The sequence below is a fragment of the Drosophila yakuba genome, chromosome 3L (assembly GCF_016746365.2).
Source record: "Drosophila yakuba strain Tai18E2 chromosome 3L, Prin_Dyak_Tai18E2_2.1, whole genome shotgun sequence".
In the NCBI taxonomy this organism is placed as follows: Eukaryota; Metazoa; Arthropoda; class Insecta; order Diptera; family Drosophilidae; genus Drosophila; species Drosophila yakuba.
Window position 1 is genome coordinate 22,031,691 of NC_052529.2, and position 15,437 is coordinate 22,047,127.

Below are 15,437 nucleotides of genomic sequence, written 5' to 3' on the forward strand. Positions count from 1 at the left end.
CACTAGCTGTGTAACGGGTATCTGATACACGAGGAACTCGACTAGCGTTTTCCCTTGTTTTCAATATACTTTGTAGCAGGATATGTGCTCAAAAAGTATACAACATGCCATTCATAAATATTTAAGCCTTTCCCGTGCTGAACTCATACGCGTTCGTGTAGATGTGTGTCATTACACTGTCCAACAATGCAAAATGTCACAATTGGAATTGTCCCGCCTTTGGGTTCTCATGCAGCTGACGTTTGCTTTCCGGTGCCCGCTCTTTCTCCACGGGGTGGTTTCTGACTCTCTCTTTGATTGCCGCACTGCTCCAGGTAGCTCAGGTGTGTTTGAGCCTCGTAGGTGTTCTCGCTGCCCTCTAGTTGAGTGAGTCGCTCCGGCGAGTTGCCCATTACGCATGCTCAAGCCTGGATGTGCACGGATTTCGGGGCACCCTGTATTAAAGTAACCTCAGTTGTATGAGCCGAGGGATTTGTTCATTAATTCGGCTTCGACGTTTGTGTACGATTCAAAGGGGTTTAATGCTGAGTCTAGGATTTCAAGATCTTAGAGACATAAATAATGCTAAAAAACTATTATTCATGTATTAATATGAAGCGGCACAAAATAATAGAACATTTTAGAAGTCTTAAACTTACAAATCTTTATATGTATAAGTCAACCTGATGGCTAAGACGCTTGCTACTCTAAAAGCAAATATATGTATTTCAATAAAAATGTATATTTTGGTTATAAAAAAACATTGCATCTTAGAAAAGACCTTGTTATTTGACATTAAAAAATGACTCCTTGAAAGTTAAATACATCCTAGAGTTAAATCAATCGAAAGGGTACATTTCCCTATTCCCCAATTTAAGACTTAATTTTCTCGACCCCAAACGAGCAATTTTCATATTAAAAAGTTTATCTATACTCCGCTTCCCACTTTCCGCTACAAAAATTGAAAGCTATCCCTTACAAAACTTCCGCAAACTTTTCATTCATTTTGCCTCATACTTTCGCATTACATTTGGGACAGTAAAATGCTAATTGTTTGTCCAAAACGAAAGGAACCTCCTTGTAGCCATCAATTTTCGAGCATTCTTACGTGTAATTAATTAAAATTTTGATGCAGCAGCAACTTTTGTTTGCTGTCGAAATTACAGCAGCAACAAAAAGCTAATTAAAAGTTAAAATTACTATATATAGGAGTGCAACTGGAGCCGTGACCCACAGAGATCGCCCACTCGAGAGTCTCACTCGCTGGCAGGAGAAACTCACTCAAATCGCCGAATTGCAACTGTAGTGTTACGCATACGCCGCGTTGGGCCGAGCGAGATGCCATCCTGCTGTGAGTGAAAGCCGTGCGAAAAATAAAGAAAAAATCAATTAAAATGCACTCGAGTGCACCGCGCTTCTGTACTCATTTTTTGGTTTAGCAAATTTGTAAGAAATTTCGGAACGAGCATGCTTTCTTCTTTCCTCGCCATATCTCTGTCCCGTTCACTCCTTCCCTTTCGGCTTGTGTGTGCGTGTTTGTGTGTACGTGACTGTGTGTGTGAGAGGCGGGGGGATATTTCAATTCAGTTATTTGTGCAATTTCGCTCAGTCAAGTTGTGTGTTCCTTGTGCAGTGTGTGCGCCTGGCATCCATCAATCAGCCGACCAAGTTTGACGAAAAGGGATACCCAGAAATTACCCACAAAATTGCCAAGGCGGCTTCGTCTTTCCTCCGATTGCCGACCGATAACAGCGGATTAAGTGCATCATCCAAAAACAAAACGCCGCCAACTGCATTGCAAGTCCCAGAAGTGAGAAAGAGAGGGCGGAGGTAAAGAGATTGGGAGCGATTGAAAGAGACAGCGACCACGGGAAATAACAGTTTTGACAGCTAATAACAGTCGCTCTGTGCCTGTGCGTGTTTTTCCTCTGTGTTGGTGACTGTACTTGTACCCCAAAAGCGTTCTCACCCAACAACGAACACCAAGAAAACAAACGGAAAACATACAAACTAATTAACAACATTTTACCACGGCGAAATTTAATGTAAACTTTGTGCAACCAAATTGACAGGTGAGTTCGGACTGCGAACTTTTCAAAAACGATATATTTATAATGCTTTATTTGAAATTATGAGTAGCGCTTGTTTCCATGTTATGTTAACAGGTATTTGATTGGAGTTTATATTCATTGCCCGAATTATTAATTATGCCACATTGGTAGGATATCAATAACATCGGCGCATGTTAGGCAGATGAATTTTAAATTAAATCCAATATAAATTTGTTTATCATCTACTATGATTCTGCCACGTCATAATGCACTTGGTTCAATTCGGGCAAGACAATGGCTCAGACACAAGGACACAGACAATGCAAAGCGATGGGATTTTCAGGATCGGGAAAGCGGGTCTTGAGTAGGGGGAGTCGTACGGCAACTAATTAGAACTCCGCTAGACGTCATAATTGGGGCCGATGGGGGTGTGGTCTGTGGTGGTGTTGGTCACGGTGGCGCTGAAAGGATCTGGAGCGGGAGCTGGCTACAAGTGCATTAAGTAGGCGAAGACTGTGAAAGGACCCGCTGCATGGACGAAAAATTTTCACTTGATAGCCAGGGACCAAAAATCTTGTCAAAGGAGAAAAGGGGAGAGGAGAAGCCGAATGTTGAGCACAAAGCAACATGCCGCACATCTGCATAGAGCAAAAAAAACAAGAGAGAACGCTATAGTCGAGTTCCCCGACTATCTAATACCCGTTACTCAGCAAGTGGAAGTGCGAAGGAGAGTCTTCAACACTGACAGTTTTTGACGGTTTGTGGGCTTTGGAGTGGGCGTGGCAAAAAGTTTTTTGGCAAATCGAATTTACAAGACCAATACAAAAATGAAAAAATATCAAATTATTTTTCAAAAGTGTGGGCGTGGCAGTTTTGGGCGGTTGGCGGGGGTTAGAGTGGGCGTGACAATATGAATCGACAAACTTGCGCTGCTTCTATGTCTCTGGAGTCTGTATGCTTAATCTCAACTTTCTAGATTTTGTAGTTCCTGAGATCTCGACGTTCATACGGACGGACAGACGGACATGGGCAGATCGACTCGACTATTGATCCTGATGAAGAATATATATACTTTATATGGTCGGAAACGCTTCCTTCTGCCTGTTACATACTTTTCAACGAATCTAGTATACCCTTTTACTCTACGAGTAACGGGTATAAAAATAAGAAGAATAGCGAGAAGAGTGCAACAGGGGTAAAGGGAGAAAGGGGCGGATAAAATAGAAGAGTAAAATATATATTTTTACCGTGCGCAGTAATGAAAGGCCTCGGGCATAAGTTTAAAATAAATATTTGTCCCTCTGTATGTGTGCATGTAATTCAACAAAAACAACTGAAAACACAAACAAAAATGTGCTCGGAATGATAGAAGAAGCGGCCCAGACCAAAGAATTGGACAACCGGGAAACTGAAGGCACTGGACTAAAAAACACGGCATATCAAAATTGTAAGAGCAAAAAAAAACAAGGCTCAATGTGAAAGTGTAAAAGTTGGTCATACTCGGGGCGGGAAAAAGAAAAAAATAAATTCCAGAAAAGCTTCCTTATCTGATAGTTTTATCTTTATAGTTTATTTTTAACAACATTTCATTTCTTTACAACAAATAGAAGAACTCCAATAACTACAATTAAAAAAATGTAATTAAAAATAAATGGCCTGAGCTTATTTGTTCTTTGTCAAATTAGACAGCATAACTTTATGTATCTCAAAGTTTTCACTAAGGCAAGCTTTATAGGCAACTGACAATAAAACAGCAAGATGTACTAAATATTCCACCATATTTTTATTGTGCTGTTCGCTCTAACACGAATAAAATTTAAGGTCCACTCTTTTGTAGGGTATAATTATGGGGGGTGGCACATGAATAGGGGCCCCCACGACCATTAGGAGGAGGGGGAGGGGGTGTTGCAATGGGGTGCTATGATGTGGCCAAGTGTTCGGGGCAAGGTAAACATGCCGAGCACAACAGGGGTAAGAAAACTGGCTGGCGGACTGCGGCTCTCTCTCGCTGCTGACTTACCAGCAGGGGCGTATCTAGGGAGATTTCCAAGGGGGGACAGTGTGTATTAAAGTATGTGGCATCGTAGGTGCATGAAAAATATAGATACAATTTTGACGCAGTTGAACAAATATTAATAATATATTAAATCCAACGGTAATTTACATCTATGGATTCCCTTACCCTCCATTCTAGTTATTATTTCTGGCTAACGGGCGAAGGAACTAAAAGTAGGTTGAGGTAGCCACCGTTTGGCGCCGCCATGTTTGGAAAGTGCACACAAAGCATAGGGCTATCAAAAAGGCTGTGAGAGAGTGGGAGGGGAATTGAGAATGAGCAAATTTCGCTGGTAAAAAGTTTTTCAAAAGATTTGCTTAGCTTTCATGTAAAGCGTAAAATATAAACAATTATGCAGTTGGTAGACAGCAATCTCCCATTTAACAACACATTTCTTGATGCACAGAAAAAAGGTTTATTGTTTATGTCGTAGAAGTTTTAGCAAGAAACAAATGCCGATAATGAATACTTAATACTTGGTCTAATTTATAAATTCAATGCAAAAACGAAAGTTTTAACGAAAGCTCCATAATAAATGTGAAGTATTGTATTAATATTCCATACCAAATTGTGAAAGTTCTGTGTATTTTATTTGATTGGGCACCTATTAATATCATTACCTGTAAAAGGATTACTATTTTAAAATTGAACAAAATGTCCTGATAGGTGATAAATAACTTTCAGTGCACTATCTGTCCCCATATTCCATATTCAGTAGGCCGACAAAACCGAGGCTTGACTACTTGAATTTTTTGACACAGCATAGGTGACCTGTTACATGTCCCCAACTATTTCCACCACCCATATTCCCTTCACACCCAGCATTCTGGCCAGGTTGCAACGTTGTCTGAGGCCTAGTCGAGGCCTACAAAATATGACAAATTACAAAATAATTGTGCGCACAGTCAAAACGATGTCCTCGTTTGTTGCTGCTGGGCTGTGGTGTCCTTCGTTTCTTTCTTTCCTTGCCTTAACCCCTGACCTGCCCTGTCGTCATCGTCAGCGTACCTTGCAATATTAATGAACTCTTTTACATCGTCTGTCATTTCCATGGCGGTAGTGTAAACCGCAGCAGAACCCCGCACCTCATCATTCGCTTTCACTGCTGGGCCGTGTCCCCCATGTCTGCCTCCTTCCAATACTCATTTGGCTCCTATTTGCATGGCTTTGGTTCCCGAACGGGCGGAGGAGGTTGTCATTATAGAGCCTGTATTTACTTTGGGGCAGGTCTAGCGAAAAAATTTTATGTGTACGCGGTTTGAAGTATTGAATACCCAACGATCAAGATCCCTTCAATGAACATTTTTCTTGAAGTAAATAATGAAATACAAAAGAATAATAAATTCCAAAAAAAAATTGAATAAAAATAACATTATTTCCTTTTATTTAAGACAAATAGTTGTCTAAGGGAAATATTCCTTTTTTGTTATCTTTAATTTTACCATAGTCACGTTGAAGTCAATTCCATTATTCGTGATCGTGAAATCCTGCCCCATAATCACGTATTTTTGCATGCCGTAATTGACTATTGTGCCGCCCTCCACTGTTCATCCGCAACTGTCGCTCTAGGATTCCGCCAATGCTCCGAGTTCCCCGGATCCGCGAGTTCCCGACTTGCAGCCCCCAGGTCCCCAGATCCGATTCAGCAAACCCCCTTTGTGGAGCATCCGGGGCGCTCCCAAATGAACGCGTTGGCAGTGTTTAAAGTTTGTTACTCGAAATGCATTTTATATGGCCCGTTAGTCGTTACAGTTGTGTTTGCATTGGCCCGTGGGTATTCATTAAAGTAGAGGGATCCGCACGTGGTAAGTGACTGGAGCCCGCCCAGCTTTAAGCTGACAATATTCTGGGACTGCCAGGCGAACGGACGGACGGAAGGAGAGGAGTTCGCTGTGGCGGGGCACGCCAAGTTAGTTTGGCGTTGGAAAAAAGCTAAAAAGGAAATTAAAGGAAAATGTTGCGTCGCAGCACTGGTTTGAGTAATGGATGTGTTGGGTTGGTGCTTTGGAAGGGAAGGGGGACTCGGTTGGGCGACGAATGGATTTGGATAGACAGCCCAGACGCTGGCCAAAACTTATTAGACAGTCGGAAATTGAATATTGTTCCTGCCAAATTGTTAAATGTTTGTCCTGGTCTCCTCTCTGTCATGTTGATGTTTCCGGTTTTGGCTTGATTCCATCTCCTCCAGGGATACTTTGTCCTTCATGTGTGCGGTTTCATCTCCATCTACCCGCTACATCCGACTTTCAAATTGTTTTGTTATACCTCGTATGGGGGTAAGTAATTAGAGCAATGTTCACATGTGCAGCCAAAGTTTCCGATGTTCTGTTGATAAAGTTCGTCTGGGGCTCTTGGCCAAGGTGCGAAAAATGTTGGAATTAGCACACAGTGCATGGAAGCTTGATGTGATGATATAGGGATAAGGGGGATTACACGATGAATCGTGATCTTTGCTGATTTCGGAGGTTTCTACGCACAAAACTTTAATTAACTAGCTTGGTGTAGTGGTTTAATGCAGGTGCTCGGCACAAAATTCAAAACGTTTAAGACAAACTATGAAATTGAGTATATACCATTGCAGTAACTCAATGCAATGGGCTGCACAGCTGACAATTACAATTTTGATTAAACTTTGTGAAAATACTATTTAGAACATATTAGCCTGTGCAAATTATTATTTAATGTCAACTATTTTGCATATTTAATAAGTTTCTTACATTGAATCACAACCCCCTTAAAAAGCCATTTAAATTGTAACCCTAGAACGGGTCAATAATTTGGCTAATATATTTGTCAAATATCGATATTAATGATATAGTTTGTGCAATTTAATACAGCTAGGATTTGTATTTGCGCATTTAATTAGACACACACCGCTTTAACCACCTTATTGTATTGAATAGTTCTGCTTAAGTGTTGCAGATACATATCAACATGTATTTATAATAGCTACATGCAAAATGTGCATGCGTATTTTATCTTTCCTATTTTATTTTGCAATCTGATGTAATTTTGCTTTAAATTAAAAAGTCAGTCTTTGTTGGCATGACGCATAAGACCTCTGCGAGGATAAATATAAACACTCCTAAAAGCCGAAGTCGCTTCATTAGTTACATTGGGGGCCTGGTAAGCTCATTAGCGTAATGCAAGTAACAATGTTGTCATTTCGCCACGGTTGCATGACGATCCCGAGGTGTCAGGGGACACGTTGCGTATACGCAACGTGTGCACTGCAGGCAGGGGCTCCAAGGAAGCGGCTGCTTAAATTGTAAGTAAACCATGGAAACCACAGTTTGCCCGAGAGCTCCCCGGAGCAGCCAGCCCACTCATCTGGAGCTTATTAAAGCCCTTCCGTTGCAGACGCTTTCAAAGCGATTTCCATTTTCCTGCCCCATACCTCTCAGCTTTCTCCAGCTATCCATCTATCTATCTATCTATTTTCTCGTCTGTGTCTCTGTCTTAATGCCTCTTGAGTGCTTCGCTTGGCTGGGCTTAAACTCTTTGCTGGCATTTCACCGCTGCAGCAGTTTGCAATTTCACTCCCCGCCACCTCGAAGTTTCTGTCTATCCTTCACCCTTAGACCCCAACCAGCAGCCAAAAATCTCCCTATTCCCTGCAACTTTGCCACTTTGCATTTGCCACACCCACACACTCACAGAAAAACTCAAAATTGAACTTCAATCTTCCTCCTCGTGCAACAACAACAGCACAAAACACAAACGCATGTAAATTGGCCAATTTTGTATAGCCCCCCAACCTCCCCTGGCATAGACACGCCTCCCGCCCCCTTTGCCATCCCGCTGGCTGCTTGGCATTTGGGCACTGCAAGAAAAAAGTTGTGAATGATTAGTTATGCTTTCGTAAATAACTTATTGACTTTTGAGCCAACGATTATTAATGAACGATAATGAAAAAAAATCAAAACATTTTTCAAAAGTCTGGGCGTGGCAGCTTTGGGCGGTTTAATAAACTTGCGCTGCGTCTATGTCTCTGGAGTCTGCATGCTTATCCTCAACTTTTTAGCTTTTATAGTTCTTCGACGTTCATACGGACAGACAGACGGACATGGCCAGATTGACTATTGATCATGATCAAGAATATATACTTTATATGCTCGAAAACGCTTCCTTCTGCCTGTTACATACTTTTAACGAATCTATTCTTCAAATAACGGGTATGAAAATGCCTTCAAACGGATGTATTAAATAAGTGTGACTTACAGTCAGTCATAACAAATTTTGCTCTGTGCACATCAGTAGCAGCATCTGAAGCAGCGAAAAAATTGCATAAAAATCCTTTTCTTTTAGGTTTCTCCTTTTGATTTGTAACTGGCGCACTTTGGTGATTTCTCTTGGCCTGCACCTCAGGTTCCTCCGACTGGTTTTTCCAGCCCCCTTGGCATTTTATTTGTTATTTGCTTGACAGCCGCTGAGCCGAGCTTCTCACAGAAACTGCATTTGTCCAAAAAATGCTGGAATATGAAAATTGGCAATTGGAAAGCGTTTGCGTTTTTTAGAAGTAGAACAATGAATAGGGATTGAAAAGCTTTGAGAGCATTCCTAAGCCGACATTCGGATTCCGTGTGCTAAGGAATTTTCTCGTATTACTTAAGTGTATCTATAATTCTCATTTAAAGCCCCAAAACGCAATTATCAGTGCAGCATTAAATAATTCAATTTATCCAATAAATATAAATAACTATTAAAATATAAAACTCAAAGTCAAAAATAAAAACAAAAACCAAATTCTTTGGGATCAATCGCCTCTATTATAACAGGATTTCCTGTTACTCCTCGTGTCTTGGAGTCCAATAACTATACGCACTGAAGGACAAACCGGTTTCGATTTGCATTGCAATTAAGAATCCTGTCGCATCTTGAGCCGTGTTGGCAGCCTGAGCGGTAATTAAAAGTTGCGGTTTTTCTTCTCTGTTTTCATTTCTAGCGCAGACCACAACCAATCTCCATGGCGGAGATGTTCCGCATGGTGGCGAGGTAAAAGTTTTAATGAAGCCGCCACGGGAACTGTGTCCCACACCTGAAATCGTTTTCGTTTTCGGTTGGCGAAAGCCATCAATCGGGAAATGGAAGCGACTGCCGCTAATCAAATTAGAATGCCAAAGCTCAAGCTACATGGCAACATAGCTGCCTACTAAGTTATGAGACAGCTACTTTCTGCGGTCAACCAAGGTTTGACGAAGGCAGCTTTCAGTGGTGCTGATATTACTTCGCATTAATTATTTGCACCCTCGACTGTGCCCGACCCGCCATAATATTTATTTAAAATTTTAATGAGGCGTTGCGAGTGAGTGGTCCCAGGAAACGGCTACTACTCCTCTAATACTTCCCTGCGGTTACCGTGACAAATCCCGGTTGGGAAGGAGTCGACGTACACCATATTTGTGCGGTTCTGTAGCGCACTATACAATTCCGCATTCTCACACACACACACACCAAAGTAGTCCCAGGCGCAGAGATACAGATTCTTAGTTGCAAACATCGTTGCATACTTTTCGTTGCACTCAGACAAGGACACGGGACTTGTGATTGATGTGGACGACAATGGCACTCAGGGCTAAAAAGGTGGGCGGGCGGAAGGGAGCTTACATGCTCTTTACATGGCCATTAGATATATCATACGTATCTCCAGCCGAGGCTGCCAGAAAAATAACGTTTCAAGCTTGATTTCTCCTCTTCGCTTTAGTAAGTTTTTCTGAGGGGATTTGTGTGCGTAATATATTTAAACTGATTTCAGCTTGATGCGTCAAGGGGAATAGTATCCTGAGCAGTATAAAAGCTAAGATATATAGAGTTTTGTGGCTGCTCTTGTGTCTACTTAAAATAAAAAGTGCCTTTTGCGGCCATATTTGAAGGTAAGCTTCAACCTAATGATATTTATACCAACTTATCACAAATTTTCATATTAATATTTTGTAATAAAAAAAACAATTTGCCCTGATCTCCTTGTTTAAAATATGTTTAAATAAAAATGGTTAATCACCATTAATTCTTTACTAAGCTAAGCTAAAGCATATTTAGTTTAATTTTTTATATTAATGAATACAATTTTGTTTTCCAATTCTGTCTATAATACATCCCGGTTATTGGCTAGTCATTTCGACCCGTGTTCTTCTAAGCCAATTAGTGAGGTTTTTTGAAACTCAGAGGTGATGCTCGGCACTTTTTGCTATTTGTATACTTTTTTCACGTTTGCGTAGCCTTTAATTAATTTAACAATAATTTTGTGTGCTTTAGCCACGCAGGAAACATGCGGAAAATCAAAAATAATTACAGAAATAAATATATTCGTTTTGTTTTGCTGCTGTACTTGCAATTTTTGCATATTTTTGCGTACCCATGTAAATGGCACGGGAAAATTGCTGAGAAGAAAATAAGCGAAAAATAAAAGCTGAGAAATCTCAGCTATAAATACACGACGTCAGCGAACGGCGACAAAGACAACTACACGCTGGCACTCCTAAGTGCCCCCCGATCCTACCGCACTTCCCGATACCGCTCTCACCAATTTGGAGGTGGGACGGATCGGATGGACGGAGCTTCTCCGCTCTATGCCAAATGCGGTGGCCTCAGTTCCACAACAACGCTCGAGAGTCGTCACAGGGCTGGGGGCAACAACTCGGGTCTGTCCTCGACCATCTTCTTTGCCCACAGTGGGGTAGTACCAAGGATCTGCGTGTGCAGAAGCTCGGAGAATTATGTTGATGTTCCGCGAGCCCAACATGTCGGATGACTGATTATTAAAAATTACCTATTACCAAGCTATGTTAATAAACGAGTTATGCCCTTAAGGAGTTGGAAATATAGAAAAAACTTTGATGATAATTACTAAGAATTTGTTAAGTGAAAAGAGTAAATCCACTGTAATACTCGTATCAACTGTTCATAGCATTCTTTTTGAGTGCCACCCCTTAGTCGGTGGAATATGTTTACGCAGCTCAGGCCAGAAGTGGTTCATGATGTCACGGCAATTTTAAGCATTTTAAGCTTCATCGGGCATGGAGAGCTTGTCACTGAAATAGTTGAGGCAATTGTGAATGTCCGTGAAAATCGTCTCCAGGAGGGTCCACAAAATTTCGCTGGGCAAACAAAAAAACGAGTATCCCTTAAAAAAGAAGGGGGCACCCGGATTTGAACCGGGGACCTCTCGATCTGCAGTCGAATGCTCTACCCCTGAGCTATACCCCCACTTGCCACGTATAACTTTAGTAGTATAGAAGAAAAACAATGTAACGTTGCTCTCAAGCCTACGTTTTGATTTACTTTGTATTTCTTGTAAACTTGTCAATTCGTAATGATGTATTGACCCACCGAAACCTTATAAAAATTTTGATTTCTTTGTTACATGCCAAAAAACTATTTTTATTATGACATGCACGCCTTATTTTGTTCACTGCATTACCGTTTCTGAGGATGCAACCCTAGCAAATTTCTCTCTGTGTCGTGTCTGCATCTGAACCGCATATATGTTGTCTATATATTATGTACTAAATCTGTCGTTTTCCTTCAATATGTCAACGTTGTCGTGGTACTACCCCTACCTACCCCTTCCACTAACTCAGTCTCAGTCTGTTCTGCTTGCGTTGTCGTTGTCGCTGCTGAAATTTAATTAATGTGAAAATTTGCACAGACTCAGGCTATTTATAAGTTGTTGTAAGAGCTCGCCATGACATAGCCAAACCCCTGCCACTGCCCCTTGGATCCTGCAGTGCCTCCGGTAAATGCCATGTGAAAATTGAAAATTGGGAATTTTCCCTGGAGAGCTAAGGACTAAACTTGGCTTTCTGCGAGCGAGTGAATATTTTTTGGGGCTTTTGGCTAATTTAAATATGCAAAATGTTGCATGGATTGATTTTCGCTTCTGTTTAAAAAGGTTGCTCTCATTTCAGTGGGCGCCGTTGCAGTGGGTGTGTGAAAATGGGTATCGGGGAACGGGAAATGGAAAATGGATAGGTGTGCGTGCCAGCATCACAATCAAACACTTCAAAGTGAGCCTGAAAAGCCTCTGAACTCTGTCACTGCCAGGCGGCTCCTCTCGACACAATTTCGATCGACCTTTACCACGGCGTTGGTGTTCAGGTGTGCAGTCCCAGTTGCCTCGCAATCCTGTGGTGTGGGGTTTGGGGTGGAGTGTAATTGAATTTTGATTTAAAGTCCTTTGATATATCAGAAACAAAGTGAAGTCTTCGACTCACTTATGCCAGCAACAGAATGGACCTGGACCAACTTTGGTCAATTCAATTCAATTTGGATGCCTTTCCCACCTTTGGGGCGCACATTTTACTCGAAAGTTAATGGATAAGTCCTCATTCTCTCCTCTAAAATCCAGAAAAACAAAACCCAAAACCAATAAAAATGTGATGAAGTGAACGGCACAACACTGACTGCGATGTGTGGGCAAAGTTAAAAAGTTGTTGCAATAATTGATTTGTTGCAGATGTTTTGGCGCTTTGCCGGTTTTGTCTGCATTTGCCAGGCATTTGCCAAACGGAATTCTTTCTTTAAATTCCCCCTAGCTCTCCCTTTGTCTGTTTGCATTATTACTATTATACAGTAATTACTAATTACTTTGATTAAATGGCAAGTGGCTGTGGAGCCGACAAATTAAATTATAAGCTAGCCATCAATGAAATTGGAATGGATATCGAATGGTTTTGATTTAGATGCTTAAAATTGTTACTATACTGCTTACTCTTGAAGTAAAGGAGTATTTTGGATTCGTATAAAGAATGAAAAAAGTAGCAGGACGCGGTTCTGTAGGGTCAATTTTTTTCATAGCTGCTGAATATCTCCGAATTTTCCGCACTCTTCATAGTTGAACATTTTGTATATGCACTTATATCGATATATCCATATAAAAACAAGAGAGAACGCTATAGTCAAGTTCCCCGACTATTTGATACCCGTTACTCAGCTAGTGGAAGTGCGGGAGAGAGTTTTCAACACTGACAGTTTTTGGCAATTGGTGGGCGTTAGAGTGCGCGTGGCAAAAAGTTTTTTGGCAAATCGATAGAAATTTACAAGACCAATTCAAAAATGAATAAATATTAAATTATATTTCAAACATGTAGGCGTGGCAGTTTTGGACGGTTTGTGGGTGTTAGAGTGGGCGTGGCAACATGAATCGACAAACTTGCGCTGCGTCTAAGTCTCTGGAGTCTGTATGCTTAATCTCAACTTTCTAGCTTTAGTAGTTTCTGAGATCTCGACGTTCATACGGACGGACAGACGGACATGGGCAGATCGACTCGACTATTGATTCTGATGAAGAATATATATACTTTATATGGTCGAAAACGCTTCCTTCTGCCTGTTACATACTTTTCAACGCATCTAGTATACCCTTTTACTCTACGAGTAACGGGTATAATTACCCTTTACTTTTACTTACTCCGATAATTTAGTCCCTTGTCTCATTTTTATACCAGTTACTCTCTTTGTTAAGTGAGAACAACATGTTTCAAAATCAACAAGGGGCTATGCAGCCAGCTGACAATCAACGATCGAACTACCGACTGCCAAGAAATTTTCTGAACGGGCATGAGAATTTAAAAGGATTATAGGGCGCACCCCGGATAAAACAAAATAGCTCTTTCGTATTGGGATGTACAAATAAGGAAGCCCAGGAGAAATTCCAGAAATTCAGCTTAAGGGAAGAGCAGAAAAAGATACAGGAGGTGTCCCGCGCGATTTATTGACTGAGAACACGAAAAATCGTGTGGTGTTCCAGGGAAAGTTTAGTGAATGGTTTTTATTGGAAAAACCCCTACAGTACGGAGAGGGAAAACCATCAAGACGGAGTCGCCGAGCCGCAGCACTTTTATTGATATCTCACCCGCAACACCCAGGTTTTTAAAACCAAATATCTTTGAGTCCAACTTATTTAAAATACATTATATGAAAATACAAGTTTAACCCTTTGTTAGTGAAATACTGCGTGCACCTTTTTCAATATTGAAGTAAGTAATATATGTCAAAATATTATGAGAGTATTGTAAGTTGGTGAATAAACAACAGGTGTAATTAAACTGAAGGGAGCCGCCATTATGATGGCATATTCTAAAGACTCCAAACTAAAGACGCCAACTATAGACAAATTTGTCTTTTTTTTATTATTTGTCCTGCCAATTAAATAAAGACATTTTTGCCACATCCACTTTAACGTCCCATAATTTCTATAAATTAACCATTAAAAGGTTGAGTATTTTTTTTTGCATATCTGCATCTCCTTTGTACTCTCACTAACTGAGTAATGAGTATCTGATAGTTAAGAAGCTCTATTCTATTGTTTTAAATGTTTCATACATACACAAATTGTTTGCATTGTTAGGACAAATACTTTACCCATCTATTATGGTTTGTACATTGGTAATCGTTTGCCATTATCTTCACAAGCTTTAGTCAAGCGCCCACTTCTTAAGTCCGAACCCGTACCGGACTTATTAAACCTCAACAATCTTGTTTCACAAGTTGCTCGAATTTAACCACATCAACGCTAAGCAGAAAAGTGATGACGACTTTCATAATTGGCGTGCGCTAGCTGTGGCAACTCTGGTGGAAAACATCTTTTTAAATTTAAGCAGCCGGCGAGCGCAACGAGGTATCTGGAATAGAACACATTTCCAAAGCCAACAAGCGTTTTACTTGTGCGGTGGCTCAGCCACACCCATTTTTTGGGAATACTTTTCTGACTTTTCATTAACCGCTGGTGCAGTGCAAACCATTCCCTAACCCTTTTCGCCCCATTTCCTAGTCAAAATGTGTTTTCGAACAGAGCCAAAAATATGAGCAAATAATGAAAATAACGCCGAAAGCCCACCAAAAGCAGTGCTCAGATATTTTAATTAGAATCAAAGTAATTTGCATTCTAAACAGGAGATAGGAAATGGGAGCAAGAAGTGTAAGGTGTGGGTAGGGGTAAAATGTGATGAGAAATATGCATGCACAAATTTATGTGAAATTGAAAATTTACCAATATAATTGGGAAAATACGAAACAGAAGGCTTTAATAAAAATTATTCCACATAAGGTTCATCGTTAACTTAATATTGTATATTAAACCTCCATGCTCTGAAAGTAATAAATACATGTTTTCTTAAATGAAAAGAAATTGCGCTGTAGTTTATTGCATCGACATTCAAATACCTCTTAGTCAGCGGGGAAGTCATGTCAATATTTTTGATATACTTTGAAATATCGATAGAAGTTGGTAAGCAAATTAATAATATCAAACAAAATTGCGGCTTTTGCAAAGCTTAGGGCCACAAGAATCTGCATACTTAAGCTTAAGGTTTCGTCTTTTATAGTTCCTTAGATCTCGTTGATAGATAAAC

General features: G+C 40.6%; 1 protein-coding gene and 1 non-coding gene across 2 annotated transcripts in view; one reads left to right on the plus strand and one right to left on the minus strand.

The window, feature by feature from the left end:
- The first annotated feature begins 1,583 nt into the window (after nt 1–1,583).
- Nucleotides 1,584–15,437, plus strand: part of LOC6535120 (poly(rC)-binding protein 3) — a 90,275-nt gene continuing 76,421 nt past the window's right edge. Inside the window, exon 1 of the mRNA XM_039374856.2 lies at nt 1,584–2,051. The gene's annotated coding sequence lies outside the window, so the exon portion shown is untranslated. The remainder of the gene's footprint in view (nt 2,052–15,437) is intronic.
- Nucleotides 11,221–11,292, minus strand: Trnac-gca. The gene has a single exon. It is a non-coding gene; the product is annotated as a tRNA-Cys (tRNA).